A 16,241-nucleotide genomic window follows, 5' to 3' on the forward strand; every position below is an offset into this window, starting at 1 on the left:
CGACTATACTGTTTTTATTATTCTTGTTATTTAGCAAATTTCTTTTTGAATACACTGATGTGAATGCATAGTTCACAAGTCAGCACATCATAATACAGTGAAACGAATCGTCCCGAAGGCGATGTGCTCCTAGGGACCCGGAGGAGTCAGACAGGAACATTCTGAATAGAAGTAAATAATCTTTAGCAAGCGCCATCTTTAATCTGAGTTTAATTTTTCAATTCAGTGAAATGATTTAAAAAACATAATGCAGTTGCTCCAGGTGAGGCTCGAACTCACAACTTCAGCATGGCTCAGTGCAAGTACTGCTACATAAGTACTGCGCGCTAACCGATTGCACCACTGGACCTCACACATACCCCCAGCTTCCAACTGCGCCACCTAGAGGTGACTGAGTAGACGACAGGATCGTCATCAACATACCGTATGCAAGATCAGCTCACATGCAAACATGTTACCCTGATTACTACAATTACAGTGGAACCGGAAAAGATTCTATAATTGTCCTGTAACATAAAATTCAGTCTTTTGAAAACCACATTCAATTATATCTCGTCAGTTCCGACAAAGTCTAGGGGAATCTAATTGTTATGTCTCATCAGCACAAAGGAGGAATTTAGCCAGAAAATGATATGTTGGACCCAAGTTGGGGGAAGGTGGGTAGTTGGATATCTTACTTCAACTGTTTTCATTTTAGCTACAGACTATTCTCAACAGAGTACCTCGTGTGTACAAATGATTTAAATCCTGTTAAAGGGTGGATGAAGTGGGTGAGTGGTTAAGGTGGCGGACTGCCCATACAGTGTGCTCTGCATGTGTGGATACAAATCCTACCATCGTCAAAGTCCGATCATGTTGGTTTTTGAAGGTCTGCACTGCTCCCAGTATAATTACGCTCTCTTTCGAGACACATCCAGAAATCGTTAGATGATCCCATCTGGCTAATCCATTGTAGCAAATACATTAAATAAAATAGAGGGTGTTGTGTTTATTAGAAAGTTAGTCGTTCATGGAGAGCCCAGAAGAATGTCTTTCCTTCAAGCATGGCCTTCTACTTAGTTTGGATATCTGGAAGGAATAGGATGCAGCTCCTACTACTAAAGTGTCAGCTGTTTGAAGAGCCATTTATTTATGTCTGCCCTGCACTGACATATCCCTTCTGATGAGTAGTTTCCTGTAAATGTCTCAGATTGCAGAGATACTAACTACTGATATCCATATCCTGAGTAATGTGAGTACTTTAATATTCTCCTAAGAATATAGAGTTTTGCCACCTTCCAAGAAAAGTGCCTTAAGAATGTAGTTTAATTTGTGCCTATATGTTGACATTCATAAGTACATAGGTTTCCACTCATACTCTGAAACTCACAGCTGGCCACATTCTGCCTTAAGACTACATATGGCACTCTGAGATATGGAAATCCTCCGGCTTTGTAGCTCAGTGGCAAAGCACGGATTTTTTGGAACCAGGGGACACGAGTTCAATCCTCATCAGGATCTTCTGTTTATCTTTTAAATCTTAACTCTTTTCAAGTTATTTCACCTAGGAATCACACCTCGTTTTAAGCTTGCTTATTGTCAACGTTCCCTTTTCTGCTTTTATCTTAGCAAGAAGACTTGAATAATACCAGAGAACTACGACTCATTCGTCTCCCCTTCCGATTGCCTGACAAACGCCTGACAAACGCTGTTCTCACCCTGCTAGGCAAAACCAGATAATAACTCAATGTTTACCGTCCCTTGGAAAGGTTGAGCGAGTATCTGACCTCTCTTTCTGCTCAATCTGCTTCCATATAACGAGCGTTATAGAGCTCGAGCAGTGGCACCTTGGAGATTTTAATTTCTTTCCTCTCAAAACACTATAGCTCCCAGATACCTCGGCTCTCAGGAAAATGAGGTGAATCTTCAAAACCCCAGCCACCACTCACCATAAACTTCCTTTTCTCATGCTCTCTGTTCAAATGATACAACTTATCTTGTACTTAAAGGGAAAGTGAATGCAGGCAGACTTGTATGATAGATTTGGTGACCTGGATTGGTTGGGGTGGATAAAGAAGGGAACCTGGTGCCTCAAGAAGTAGAATCAGGATGGGGATGAGGAAAAGAGAAATTGAGCAGGGACCACAATCACAGGTTAGAGAAATACGTGTCATGAATGAAATCATTTAAAAAAGTTGACTTCTAGCAGGCATTATTTTTCAAAAATGCAGACAAATTAAAAATGAATTTTGTATTAGAGGAACAATCACAGCACACAAGAGCTACAATCTACTTTAGAGGAATTTCATATTTGGCTAAGGCCTTTGTGTGATGATGCTATCCTTTTGTCATTTATATGAGTTATATTTTATTCAATTTGGTTGATCAACATTTTTTGCAGCTCTTCAATTTATGGCTATTCATGCGACTATACTGTTTTTATTATTCTTGTTATTTAGCAAATTTCTTTTTGAATACACTGATGTGAAAGCATAGTTCACAAGTCAGCACATCATAATACAGTGAAACGAATCGTCCCGAAGGCGATGTGCTCCTAGGGACCCGGAGGAGTCAGACAGGAACATTCTGAATAGAAGTAAATAATCTTTAGCAAGCGCCATCTTTAATCTGAGTTTAATTTTTCAATTCAGAGAAATGATTTAAAAAACATAATGCAGTTGCTCCAGGTGAGGCTCGAACTCACAACTTCAGCATGGCTCAGTGCAAGTACTGCTATATAAGTACTGTGCGCTAACCGATTGCACCACTGGACCTCACACATACCCCCAGCTTCCAACTGCGCCACCTAGAGGTGACTGAGTAGACGACAGGATCGTCATCAACATACCGTATGCAAGATCAGCTCACATGCAAACATGTTACCCTGATTACTACAATTACAGTGGAACCGGAAAAGATTCTATAATTGTCCTGTAACATAAAATTCAGTCTTTTGAAAACCACATTCAATTATATCTCGTCAGTTCCGACAAAGTCTAGGGGAATCTAATTGTTATGTCTCATAAGCACAAAGGAGGAATTTAGCCAGAAAATGATATGTTGGACCCAAGTTGGGGGAAGGTGGGTAGTTGGATATCTTACTTCAACTGTTTTCATTTTAGCTACAGACTATTCTCAACAGAGTACCTCGTGTGTACAAATGATTTAAATCCTGTTACAGGGTGAATGAAGTGGGTGAGTGGTTAAGGTGGCGGACTGCCCATACAGTGTGCTCTGCATGTGTGGATACAAATCCTACCATCGTCAAAGTCCGATCATGTTGGTTTTTGAAGGTCAGCACTGCTCCCAGTATAATTACGCTCTCTTTCGAGACACATCCAGAAATCGTTAGATGATCCCATCTGGCTAATCCATTGTAGCAAATACATTAAATAAAATAGAGGGTGTTGTGTTTATTAGAAAGTTAGTCTTTCATGGAGAGCCCAGAAGAATGTCTTTCCTTCAAGCATGGCCTTCTACTTAGTTTGGATATCTGGAAGGAATAGAAAGCAGCTCTTACTACTAAAGTGTCAGCTGTTTGAAGAGCCATTTATTTATGTCTGCCCTGCACTGACATATCCCTTCTGATGAGTAGTTTCCTGTAAATGTCTCAGATTGCAGAGATACTAACTACTGATATCCATATCCTGAGTAATGTGAGTTCTTTAATATTCTCCTAAGAATATAGAGTTTTGCCACCTTCCACGAAAAGTGCCTTAAGAATGTAGTTTAATGTGTGCCTATATGTTGACATTCATAAGTACATAGGTTTCCACTCATACTCTGAAAGTCACAGCTGGCCACATTCTGCCTTAAGACTACATATGGCACTCTGAGATCGGAAACCGTCTGGCTTTGTAGCTCAGTGGCAAAGCACTGATATTTTGGAAACCAGGGGACACGAGTTCAATCCTCATCAGGGTCTTCTGTTTATCTTTTAAATCTTAACTCTTTTCAAGTTATTTCACCTAGGAATCACACCTCGTTTTAAGCTTGCTTATTGTCAACGTTCCCTTTTCTGCTTTTATCTTAGCAAGAAGACTTGAATAATACCAGAGAACTACGACTCATTCGTCTCCCCTTCCGATTGCCTGACAAACGCCTGACAAACGCTGTTCTCACCCTGCTAGGCAAAACCAGATAATAACTCAATGTTTACCGTCCCTTGGAAAGGTTGAGCGAGTACTCTGACCTCTCTTTCTGCTCAATCTGCTTCCATATAACGAGCGTTATAGAGCTCGAGCAGTGGCACCTTGGAGATTTTAATTTCTTTCCTCTCAAAACACTATAGCTCCCAGATACCTCGGCTCTCAGGAAAATGAGGTGAATCTTCAAAACCCCAGCCACCACTCACCATAAACTTCCTTTTCTCATGCTCTCTGTTCAAATGATACAACTTATCTTGTTCTTAAAGGGAAAGTGAATGCAGGCAGACTTGTATGATAGATTTGGTGACCTGGATTGGTTGGGGTGGATAAAGAAGGGAACCTGGTGCCTCAAGAAGTAGAATCAGGATGGGGATGAGGAAAAGAGAAATTGAGCAGGGACCACAATCACAGGTTAGAGAAATACGTGTCATGAATGAAATCATTTAAAAAAGTTGACTTCTAGCAGGCATTATTTTTCAAAAATGCAGACAAATTAAAAATGAATTTTGTATTAGAGGAACAATCACAGCACACAAGAGCTACAATCTACTTTAGAGGAATTTCATATTTGGCTAAGGCCTTTGTGTGATGATGCTATCCTTTTGTCATTTATATGAGTTATATTTTATTCAATTTGGTTGATCAACATTTTTTGCAGCTCTTCAATTTATGGCTATTCATGCGACTATACTGTTTTTATTATTCTTGTTATTTAGCAAATTTCTTTTTGAATACACTGATGTGAATGCATAGTTCACAAGTCAGCACATCATAAAACAGTGAAACGAATCGTCCCGAAGGCGATGTGCTCCTAGGGACCCGGAGGAGTCAGACAGGAACATTCTGAATAGAAGTAAATAATCTTTAGCAAGCGCCATCTTTAATCTGAGTTTAATTTTTCAATTCAGTGAAATGATTTAAAAAACATAATGCAGTTGCTCCAGGTGAGGCTCGAACTCACAACTTCAGCATGGCTCAGTGCAAGTACTGCTATATAAGTACTGCGCGCTAACCGATTGCACCACTGGACCTCACACATACCCCCAGCTTCCAACTGCGCCACCTAGAGGTGACTGAGTAGACGACAGGATCGTCATCAACATACCGTATGCAAGATCAGCTCACATGCAAACATGTTACCCTGATTACTACAATTACAGTGGAACCGGAAAAGATTCTATAATTGTCCTGTAACATAAAATTCAGTCTTTTGAAAACCACATTCAATTATATCTCGTCAGTTCCGACAAAGTCTAGGGGAATCTAATTGTTATGTCTCATAAGCACAAAGGAGGAATTTAGCCAGAAAATGATATGTTGGACCCAAGTTGGGGGAAGGTGGGTAGTTGGATATCTTACTTCAACTGTTTTCATTTTAGCTACAGACTATTCTCAACAGAGTACCTCGTGTGTACAAATGATTTAAATCCTGTTACAGGGTGGATGAAGTGGGAGAGTGGTTAAGGTGGCGGACTGCCCATACAGTGTGCTCTGCATGTGTGGATACAAATCCTACCATCGTCAAAGTCCGATCATGTTGGTTTTTGAAGGTCAGCACTGCTCCCAGTATAATTACGCTCTCTTTCGAGACACATCCAGAAATCGTTAGATGATCCCATCTGGCTAATCCATTGTAGCAAATACATTAAATAAAATAGAGGGTGTTGTGTTTATTAGAAAGTTAGTCGTTCATGGAGAGCCCAGAAGAATGTCTTTCCTTCAAGCATGGCCTTCTACTTAGTTTGGATATCTGGAAGGAATAGGATGCAGCTCCTACTACTAAAGTGTCAGCTGTTTGAAGAGCCATTTATTTATGTCTGCCCTGCACTGACATATCCCTTCTGATGAGTAGTTTCCTGTAAATGTCTCAGATTGCAGAGATACTAACTACTGATATCCATATCCTGAGTAATGTGAGTACTTTAATATTCTCCTAAGAATATAGAGTTTTGCCACCTTCCAAGAAAAGTGCCTTAAGAATGTAGTTTAATTTGTGCCTATATGTTGACATTCATAAGTACATAGGTTTCCACTCATACTCTGAAACTCACAGCTCGCCACCTTCTGCCTTAAGACTACATATGGCACTCTGAGATGTGGAAACTCTCCGGCTTTGTAGCTCAGTGGCAAAGCACTGATTTTTTAGAACCAGGGGACACGAGTTCAATCCTCATCAGGGTCTTCTGTTTATCTTTTAAATCTTAACTCTTTTCAAGTTATTTCACCTAGGAATCACACCTCGTTTTAAGCTTGCTTATTGTCAACGTTCCCTTTTCTGCTTTTATCTTAGCAAGAAGACTTGAATAATACCAGAGAACTACGACTCATTCGTCTCCCCTTCCGATTGCCTGACAAACGCTGTTCTCACCCTGCTAGGCAAAACCAGATAATAACTCAATGTTTACCGTCCCTTGAAAGGTTGAGCGAGTATCTGACCTCTCTTTCTGCTCAATCTGCTTCCACATAACGAGCGTTATAGGGCTCGAGCAGTGGCACCTTGGAGATTTTAATTTCTTTCCTCTCAAAACACTATAGCTCACAGATACCTTGGCTCTCAGGAAAATGAGGTGAATCCTCAAAACCCCAGCCACCACTCACCATAAACTTCCTTTTCTCATGCTCTCTGTTCAAATGATACAACTTATCTTGTACTTGAAGTGAAAGTGAATGCAGGCAGACTTGTTTCATAGATTTGGTGACCTTGATTGGTTGGGGTGGATAAAGAAGTGAACCTGGTGTCTCAAGAAGTAGAATCAGGATGGGGATGAGGAAAAGAGAAATTGAGCAGGGACCACAATCACAGGTTAGAGAAATACGTGTCATGAATGAAATCATTTTAAAAAGTTGACTTCTAGCAGGCATTATTTTTCAAAATTGCAGACAAATTAAAAATGAATTTTGTATTGGAGGAACAATCACAGCACACAAGAGCTACAATCTACTTTAGAGGAATAGCATATTTGGCTAAGGCCTTTGTGTGATGATGCTATCCTTTTTCCATTTATATGAGTTATATTTTATTCAATTTGGTTGATCAACATTTTTTGCAGCTCTTCAATTTATGGCTATTCATGCGACTATACTGTTTTTATTATTCTTGTTATTTATCAAATTTCTTTTTGAATACACTGATGTGAATGCATAGTTCACAAGTCAGCACATCATAATGCAGTGAAACGAACCGTACCGAAGGCGATGTGATCCTAGGGACCCGGAGGAGTCAGACAGGAAGATTCTGAATAGAAGTAAATAATCTTTAGCAAGCGCCATCTTTAATCTGAGTTTAATTTTTACTTTCAGTGAATTGATTTAAAAAAGATAATGCAGTTGCGCCAGGAACTCACAACCTCAGCATGGCTCAGTGCAAGTACTACTGTATAAGTACCGCGCGCTAAACGATTGCGCCACTGGAGCTCACACATACACCATGAGTCCAACTGCGTGACCTAGAGGTGACTCAGTAGACGAAAGGATCGTCATCAACATACCGTATGCAAGATCAGCTCACATGCAAACATGTTACCCTGATTACTACAATTACAGTGGAACCGGAAAAGATTCTATAATTGTCCTGTAACATAAAATTCAGTCTTTTGAAAACCACATTCAATTATATCTCGTCAGTTCCGACAAAGTCTAGGGGAATCTAATTGTTATGTCTCATAAGCACAAAGGAGGAATTTAGCCAGAAAATGATATGTTGGACCCAAGTTGGGGGAAGGTGGGTAGTTGGATATCTTAATTCAACTGTTTTCATTTTAGCTACAGACTAGTGTCAACAGAGTACCTCGTGTGTACAAATGCTTTAAATCCTGTTACAGGGTGGATGAAGTGGGTGAGTGGTTAAGGTGGTGGACTGCCCATACAGTGTGCTCTGCATGTGTGGATAAAAATCCCACCATCGTCAAAGTCCGATCATGTTGGTTTTTGAAGGTCAGCACTGCTCCCAGTATAATTACGCTCTCTTTCGAGACACATCCAGAAATCGTTAGATGATCCCATCTGGCTAATCCATTGTAGCAAATACATCAAATAAAATAGAGGGTGTTGTGTTTATTAGAAAGTTAGTCTTTCATGGAGAGCCCAGAAGAATGTCTTTCCTTCAAGCATGGCCTTCTACTTAGTTTGGATATCTGGAAGGAATAGAAAGCAGCTCTTACTACTAAAGTGTCAGCTGTTTGAAGAGCCATTTATTTATGTCTGCCCTGCACTGACATATCCCTTCTGATGAGCAGTTTCCTGTAAATGTCTCAGATTGCAGAGATACTAACTACTGATATCCATATCCTGAGAAATGTGAGTACTTTAATATTCTCCTAAGAATATAGAGTTTTGCCACCTTCCAAGAAAAGTGCCTTAAGAATGTAGTTTAATTTGTGCCTATATGTTGACATTCATAAGTACATAGGCTTCCACTCATACTCTGAAACTCACAGCTGGCCACATTCTGCCTTAAGACTACATATGGCACTCTGAGATATGGAAACCCTCCGGCTTTGTAGCTCAGTGGCAAAGCACTGATTGTTTAGAACCAGGGGACACGAGTTCAATCCTCATCAGGGTCTTCTGATTATCTTTTAAATCTTAACTCTTTTCAAGTTATTTCACCTAGGAATCACACCTCGTTTTAAGCTTGCTTATTGTCAACGTTCCCTTTTCTACTTTTATCTTAGCAAGAAGACTTGAATAATACCAGAGAACTACGACTCATTCGTCTCCCCTTCCGATTGCCTGACAAACGCCTGACAAACGCTGTTCTCACCCTGCTAGGCAAAACCAGATAATAACTCAATGTTTACCGTCCCTTGGAAAGGTTGAGCGAGTATCTGACCTCTCTTTCTGCTCAATCTGCTTCCATATAACGAGCGTTATAGAGCTCGAGCAGTGGCACCTTGGAGATTTTAATTTCTTTCCTCTCAAAACACTATAGCTCCCAGATACCTCGGCTCTCAGGAAAATGAGGTGAATCTTCAAAACCCCAGCCACCACTCACCATAAACTTCCTTTTCTCATGCTCTCTGTTCAAATGATACAACTTATCTTGTACTTAAAGGGAAAGTGAATGCAGGCAGACTTGTATGATAGATTTGGTGACCTGGATTGGTTGGGGTGGATAAAGAAGGGAACCTGGTGCCTCAAGAAGTAGAATCAGGATGGGGATGAGGAAAAGTGAAATTGAGCAGGGACCACAATCACAGGTTAGAGAAATACGTGTCATGAATGAAATCATTTAAAAAAGTTGACTTCTAGCAGGCATTATTTTTCAAAAATGCAGACAAATTAAAAATGAATTTTGTATGAGAGGAACAATCACAGCACACAAGAGCTACAATCTACTTTAGAGGAATTTCATATTTGGCTAAGGCCTTTGTGTGATGATGCTATCCTTTTGTTTTTTATATGAGTTATATTTTATTCAATTTGGTTGATCAACATTTTTTGCAGCTCTTCAATTTATGGCTATTCATGCGACTATACTGTTTTTATTATTCTTGTTATTTAGCAAATTTCTTTTTGAATACACTGATGTGAAAGCATAGTTCACAAGTCAGCACATCATAATACAGTGAAACGAATCGTCCCGAAGGCGATGTGCTCCTAGGGACCCGGAGGAGTCAGACAGGAACATTCTGAATAGAAGTAAATAATCTTTAGCAAGCGCCATCTTTAATCTGAGTTTCATTTTTCAATTCAGTGAAATGATTTAAAAAACATAATGCAGTTGCGCCAGGTGAGGCTCGAACTCACATCTTCAGAATGGCTCAGTGCAAGTACTGCTATATAAGTACTGCGCGCTAACCGATTGCACCACTGGACCTTACACATACCCCCAGCTTCCAACTGCGCCACCTAGAGGTGACTGAGTAGACGACAGGATCGTCATCAACATACCGTATGCAAGATCAGCTCACATGCAAACATGTTACCCTGATTACTACAATTACAGTGGAACCGGAAAAGATTCTATAATTGTCCTGTAACATAAAATTCAGTCTTTTGAAAACCACATTCAATTATATCTCGTCAGTTCCGACAAAGTCTAGGGGAATCTAATTGTTATGTCTCATAAGCACAAAGGAGGAATTTAGCCAGAAAATGATATGTTGGACCCAAGTTGGGGGAAGGTGGGTAGTTGGATATCTTACTTCAACTGTTTTCATTTTAGCTACAGACTATTGTCAACAGAGTACCTCGTGTGTACAAATGATTTAAATCCTGTTACAGGGTGGATGAAGTGGGTGAGTGGTTAAGGTGGCGGACTGCCCATACAGTGTGCTCTGCATGTGTGGATACAAATCCCACCATCGTCAAAGTGCGATCATGTTGGTTTTTGAAGGTCAGCACTGCTCCCAGTATAATTACGCTCTCTTTCGAGACACATCCAGAAATCGTTAGATGATCCCATCTGGCTAATCCATTGTAGCAAATACATTAAATAAAATAGAGGGTGTTGTGTTTATTAGAAAGTTAGTCTTTCATGGAGAGCCCAGAAGAATGTCTTTCCTTCAAGCATGGCCTTCTACTTAGTTTGGATATCTGGAAGGAATAGAAAGCAGCTCTTACTACTAAAGTGTCAGCTGTTTGAAGAGCCATTTATTTATGTCTGCCCTGCACTGACATATCCCTTCTGATGAGTAGTTTCCTGTAAATGTCTCAGATTGCAGAGATACTAACTACTGATATCCATATCCTGAGTAATGTGAGTTCTTTAATATTCTCCTAAGAATATAGAGTTTTGCCACCTTCCACGAAAAGTGCCTTAAGAATGTAGTTTAATGTGTGCCTATATGTTGACATTCATAAGTACATAGGTTTCCACTCATACTCTGAAACTCACAGCTGGCCACATTCTGCCTTAAGACTACATATGGCACTCTGAGATATGGAAATCCTCCGGCTTTGCAGCTCAGTGGCAAAGCACGGATTTTTTGGAACCAGGGGACACGAGTTCAATCCTCATCAGGGTCTTCTGTTTATCTTTTAAATCTTAACTCTTTTCAAGTTATTTCACCTAGGAATCACACCTCGTTTTAAGCTTGCTTATTGTCAACGTTCCCTTTTCTGCTTTTATCTTAGCAAGAAGACTTGAATAATACCAGAGAACTACGACTCATTCGTCTCCCCTTCCGATTGCCTGACAAACGCCTGACAAACGCTGTTCTCACCCTGCTAGGCAAAACCAGATAATAACTCAATGTTTACCGTCCCTTGGAAAGGTTGAGCGAGTACTCTGACCTCTCTTTCTGCTCAATCTGCTTCCATATAACGAGCGTTATAGAGCTCGAGCAGTGGCACCTTGGAGATTTTAATTTCTTTCCTCTCAAAACACTATAGCTCCCAGATACCTCGGCTCTCAGGAAAATGAGGTGAATCTTCAAAACCCCAGCCACCACTCACCATAAACTTCCTTTTCTCATGCTCTCTGTTCAAATGATACAACTTATCTTGTACTTAAAGGGAAAGTGAATGCAGGCAGACTTGTATGATAGATTTGGTGACCTGGATTGGTTGGGGTGGATAAAGAAGGGAACCTGGTGCCTCAAGAAGTAGAATCAGGATGGGGATGAGGAAAAGAGAAATTGAGCAGGGACCACAATCACAGGTTAGAGAAATACGTGTCATGAATGAAATCATTTAAAAAAGTTGACTTCTAGCAGGCATTATTTTTCAAAAATGCAGACAAATTAAAAATGAATTTTGTATTAGAGGAACAATCACAGCACACAAGAGCTACAATCTACTTTAGAGGAATTTCATATTTGGCTAAGGCCTTTGTGTGATGATGCTATCCTTTTGTCATTTATATGAGTTATATTTTATTCAATTTGGTTGATCAACATTTTTTGCAGCTCTTCAATTTATGGCTATTCATGCGACTATACTGTTTTTATTATTCTTGTTATTTAGCAAATTTCTTTTTGAATACACTGATGTGAATGCATAGTTCACAAGTCAGCACATCATAATACAGTGAAACGAATCGTCCCGAAGGCGATGTGCTCCTAGGGACCCGGAGGAGTCAGACAGGAACATTCTGAATAGAAGTAAATAATCTTTAGCAAGCGCCATCTTTAATCTGAGTTTAATTTTTCAATTCAGTGAAATGATTTAAAAAACATAATGCAGTTGCTCCAGGTGAGGCTCGAACTCACAACTTCAGCATGGCTCAGTGCAAGTACTGCTACATAAGTACTGCGCGCTAACCGATTGCACCACTGGACCTCACACATACCCCCAGCTTCCAACTGCGCCACCTAGAGGTGACTGAGTAGACGACAGGATCGTCATCAACATACCGTATGCAAGATCAGCTCACATGCAAACATGTTACCCTGATTACTACAATTACAGTGGAACCGGAAAAGATTCTATAATTGTCCTGTAACATAAAATTCAGTCTTTTGAAAACCACATTCAATTATATCTCGTCAGTTCCGACAAAGTCTAGGGGAATCTAATTGTTATGTCTCATCAGCACAAAGGAGGAATTTAGCCAGAAAATGATATGTTGGACCCAAGTTGGGGGAAGGTGGGTAGTTGGATATCTTACTTCAACTGTTTTCATTTTAGCTACAGACTATTCTCAACAGAGTACCTCGTGTGTACAAATGATTTAAATCCTGTTAAAGGGTGGATGAAGTGGGTGAGTGGTTAAGGTGGCGGACTGCCCATACAGTGTGCTCTGCATGTGTGGATACAAATCCTACCATCGTCAAAGTCCGATCATGTTGGTTTTTGAAGGTCTGCACTGCTCCCAGTATAATTACGCTCTCTTTCGAGACACATCCAGAAATCGTTAGATGATCCCATCTGGCTAATCCATTGTAGCAAATACATTAAATAAAATAGAGGGTGTTGTGTTTATTAGAAAGTTAGTCGTTCATGGAGAGCCCAGAAGAATGTCTTTCCTTCAAGCATGGCCTTCTACTTAGTTTGGATATCTGGAAGGAATAGGATGCAGCTCCTACTACTAAAGTGTCAGCTGTTTGAAGAGCCATTTATTTATGTCTGCCCTGCACTGACATATCCCTTCTGATGAGTAGTTTCCTGTAAATGTCTCAGATTGCAGAGATACTAACTACTGATATCCATATCCTGAGTAATGTGAGTACTTTAATATTCTCCTAAGAATATAGAGTTTTGCCACCTTCCAAGAAAAGTGCCTTAAGAATGTAGTTTAATTTGTGCCTATATGTTGACATTCATAAGTACATAGGTTTCCACTCATACTCTGAAACTCACAGCTGGCCACATTCTGCCTTAAGACTACATATGGCACTCTGAGATATGGAAATCCTCCGGCTTTGTAGCTCAGTGGCAAAGCACGGATTTTTTGGAACCAGGGGACACGAGTTCAATCCTCATCAGGATCTTCTGTTTATCTTTTAAATCTTAACTCTTTTCAAGTTATTTCACCTAGGAATCACACCTCGTTTTAAGCTTGCTTATTGTCAACGTTCCCTTTTCTGCTTTTATCTTAGCAAGAAGACTTGAATAATACCAGAGAACTACGACTCATTCGTCTCCCCTTCCGATTGCCTGACAAACGCCTGACAAACGCTGTTCTCACCCTGCTAGGCAAAACCAGATAATAACTCAATGTTTACCGTCCCTTGGAAAGGTTGAGCGAGTATCTGACCTCTCTTTCTGCTCAATCTGCTTCCATATAACGAGCGTTATAGAGCTCGAGCAGTGGCACCTTGGAGATTTTAATTTCTTTCCTCTCAAAACACTATAGCTCCCAGATACCTCGGCTCTCAGGAAAATGAGGTGAATCTTCAAAACCCCAGCCACCACTCACCATAAACTTCCTTTTCTCATGCTCTCTGTTCAAATGATACAACTTATCTTGTACTTAAAGGGAAAGTGAATGCAGGCAGACTTGTATGATAGATTTGGTGACCTGGATTGGTTGGGGTGGATAAAGAAGGGAACCTGGTGCCTCAAGAAGTAGAATCAGGATGGGGATGAGGAAAAGAGAAATTGAGCAGGGACCACAATCACAGGTTAGAGAAATACGTGTCATGAATGAAATCATTTAAAAAAGTTGACTTCTAGCAGGCATTATTTTTCAAAAATGCAGACAAATTAAAAATGAATTTTGTATTAGAGGAACAATCACAGCACACAAGAGCTACAATCTACTTTAGAGGAATTTCATATTTGGCTAAGGCCTTTGTGTGATGATGCTATCCTTTTGTCATTTATATGAGTTATATTTTATTCAATTTGGTTGATCAACATTTTTTGCAGCTCTTCAATTTATGGCTATTCATGCGACTATACTGTTTTTATTATTCTTGTTATTTAGCAAATTTCTTTTTGAATACACTGATGTGAAAGCATAGTTCACAAGTCAGCACATCATAATACAGTGAAACGAATCGTCCCGAAGGCGATGTGCTCCTAGGGACCCGGAGGAGTCAGACAGGAACATTCTGAATAGAAGTAAATAATCTTTAGCAAGCGCCATCTTTAATCTGAGTTTAATTTTTCAATTCAGAGAAATGATTTAAAAAACATAATGCAGTTGCTCCAGGTGAGGCTCGAACTCACAACTTCAGCATGGCTCAGTGCAAGTACTGCTATATAAGTACTGTGCGCTAACCGATTGCACCACTGGACCTCACACATACCCCCAGCTTCCAACTGCGCCACCTAGAGGTGACTGAGTAGACGACAGGATCGTCATCAACATACCGTATGCAAGATCAGCTCACATGCAAACATGTTACCCTGATTACTACAATTACAGTGGAACCGGAAAAGATTCTATAATTGTCCTGTAACATAAAATTCAGTCTTTTGAAAACCACATTCAATTATATCTCGTCAGTTCCGACAAAGTCTAGGGGAATCTAATTGTTATGTCTCATAAGCACAAAGGAGGAATTTAGCCAGAAAATGATATGTTGGACCCAAGTTGGGGGAAGGTGGGTAGTTGGATATCTTACTTCAACTGTTTTCATTTTAGCTACAGACTATTCTCAACAGAGTACCTCGTGTGTACAAATGATTTAAATCCTGTTACAGGGTGAATGAAGTGGGTGAGTGGTTAAGGTGGCGGACTGCCCATACAGTGTGCTCTGCATGTGTGGATACAAATCCTACCATCGTCAAAGTCCGATCATGTTGGTTTTTGAAGGTCAGCACTGCTCCCAGTATAATTACGCTCTCTTTCGAGACACATCCAGAAATCGTTAGATGATCCCATCTGGCTAATCCATTGTAGCAAATACATTAAATAAAATAGAGGGTGTTGTGTTTATTAGAAAGTTAGTCTTTCATGGAGAGCCCAGAAGAATGTCTTTCCTTCAAGCATGGCCTTCTACTTAGTTTGGATATCTGGAAGGAATAGAAAGCAGCTCTTACTACTAAAGTGTCAGCTGTTTGAAGAGCCATTTATTTATGTCTGCCCTGCACTGACATATCCCTTCTGATGAGTAGTTTCCTGTAAATGTCTCAGATTGCAGAGATACTAACTACTGATATCCATATCCTGAGTAATGTGAGTTCTTTAATATTCTCCTAAGAATATAGAGTTTTGCCACCTTCCACGAAAAGTGCCTTAAGAATGTAGTTTAATGTGTGCCTATATGTTGACATTCATAAGTACATAGGTTTCCACTCATACTCTGAAAGTCACAGCTGGCCACATTCTGCCTTAAGACTACATATGGCACTCTGAGATCGGAAACCGTCTGGCTTTGTAGCTCAGTGGCAAAGCACTGATATTTTGGAAACCAGGGGACACGAGTTCAATCCTCATCAGGGTCTTCTGTTTATCTTTTAAATCTTAACTCTTTTCAAGTTATTTCACCTAGGAATCACACCTCGTTTTAAGCTTGCTTATTGTCAACGTTCCCTTTTCTGCTTTTATCTTAGCAAGAAGACTTGAATAATACCAGAGAACTACGACTCATTCGTCTCCCCTTCCGATTGCCTGACAAACGCCTGACAAACGCTGTTCTCACCCTGCTAGGCAAAACCAGATAATAACTCAATGTTTACCGTCCCTTGGAAAGGTTGAGCGAGTACTCTGACCTCTCTTTCTGCTCAATCTGCTTCCATATAACGAGCGTTATAGAGCTCGAGCAGTGGCACCTTGGAGAT

Source organism: Pleurodeles waltl, chromosome 6 (genome assembly GCF_031143425.1).
Source record: "Pleurodeles waltl isolate 20211129_DDA chromosome 6, aPleWal1.hap1.20221129, whole genome shotgun sequence".
Classification (NCBI taxonomy): Eukaryota; Metazoa; Chordata; class Amphibia; order Caudata; family Salamandridae; genus Pleurodeles; species Pleurodeles waltl.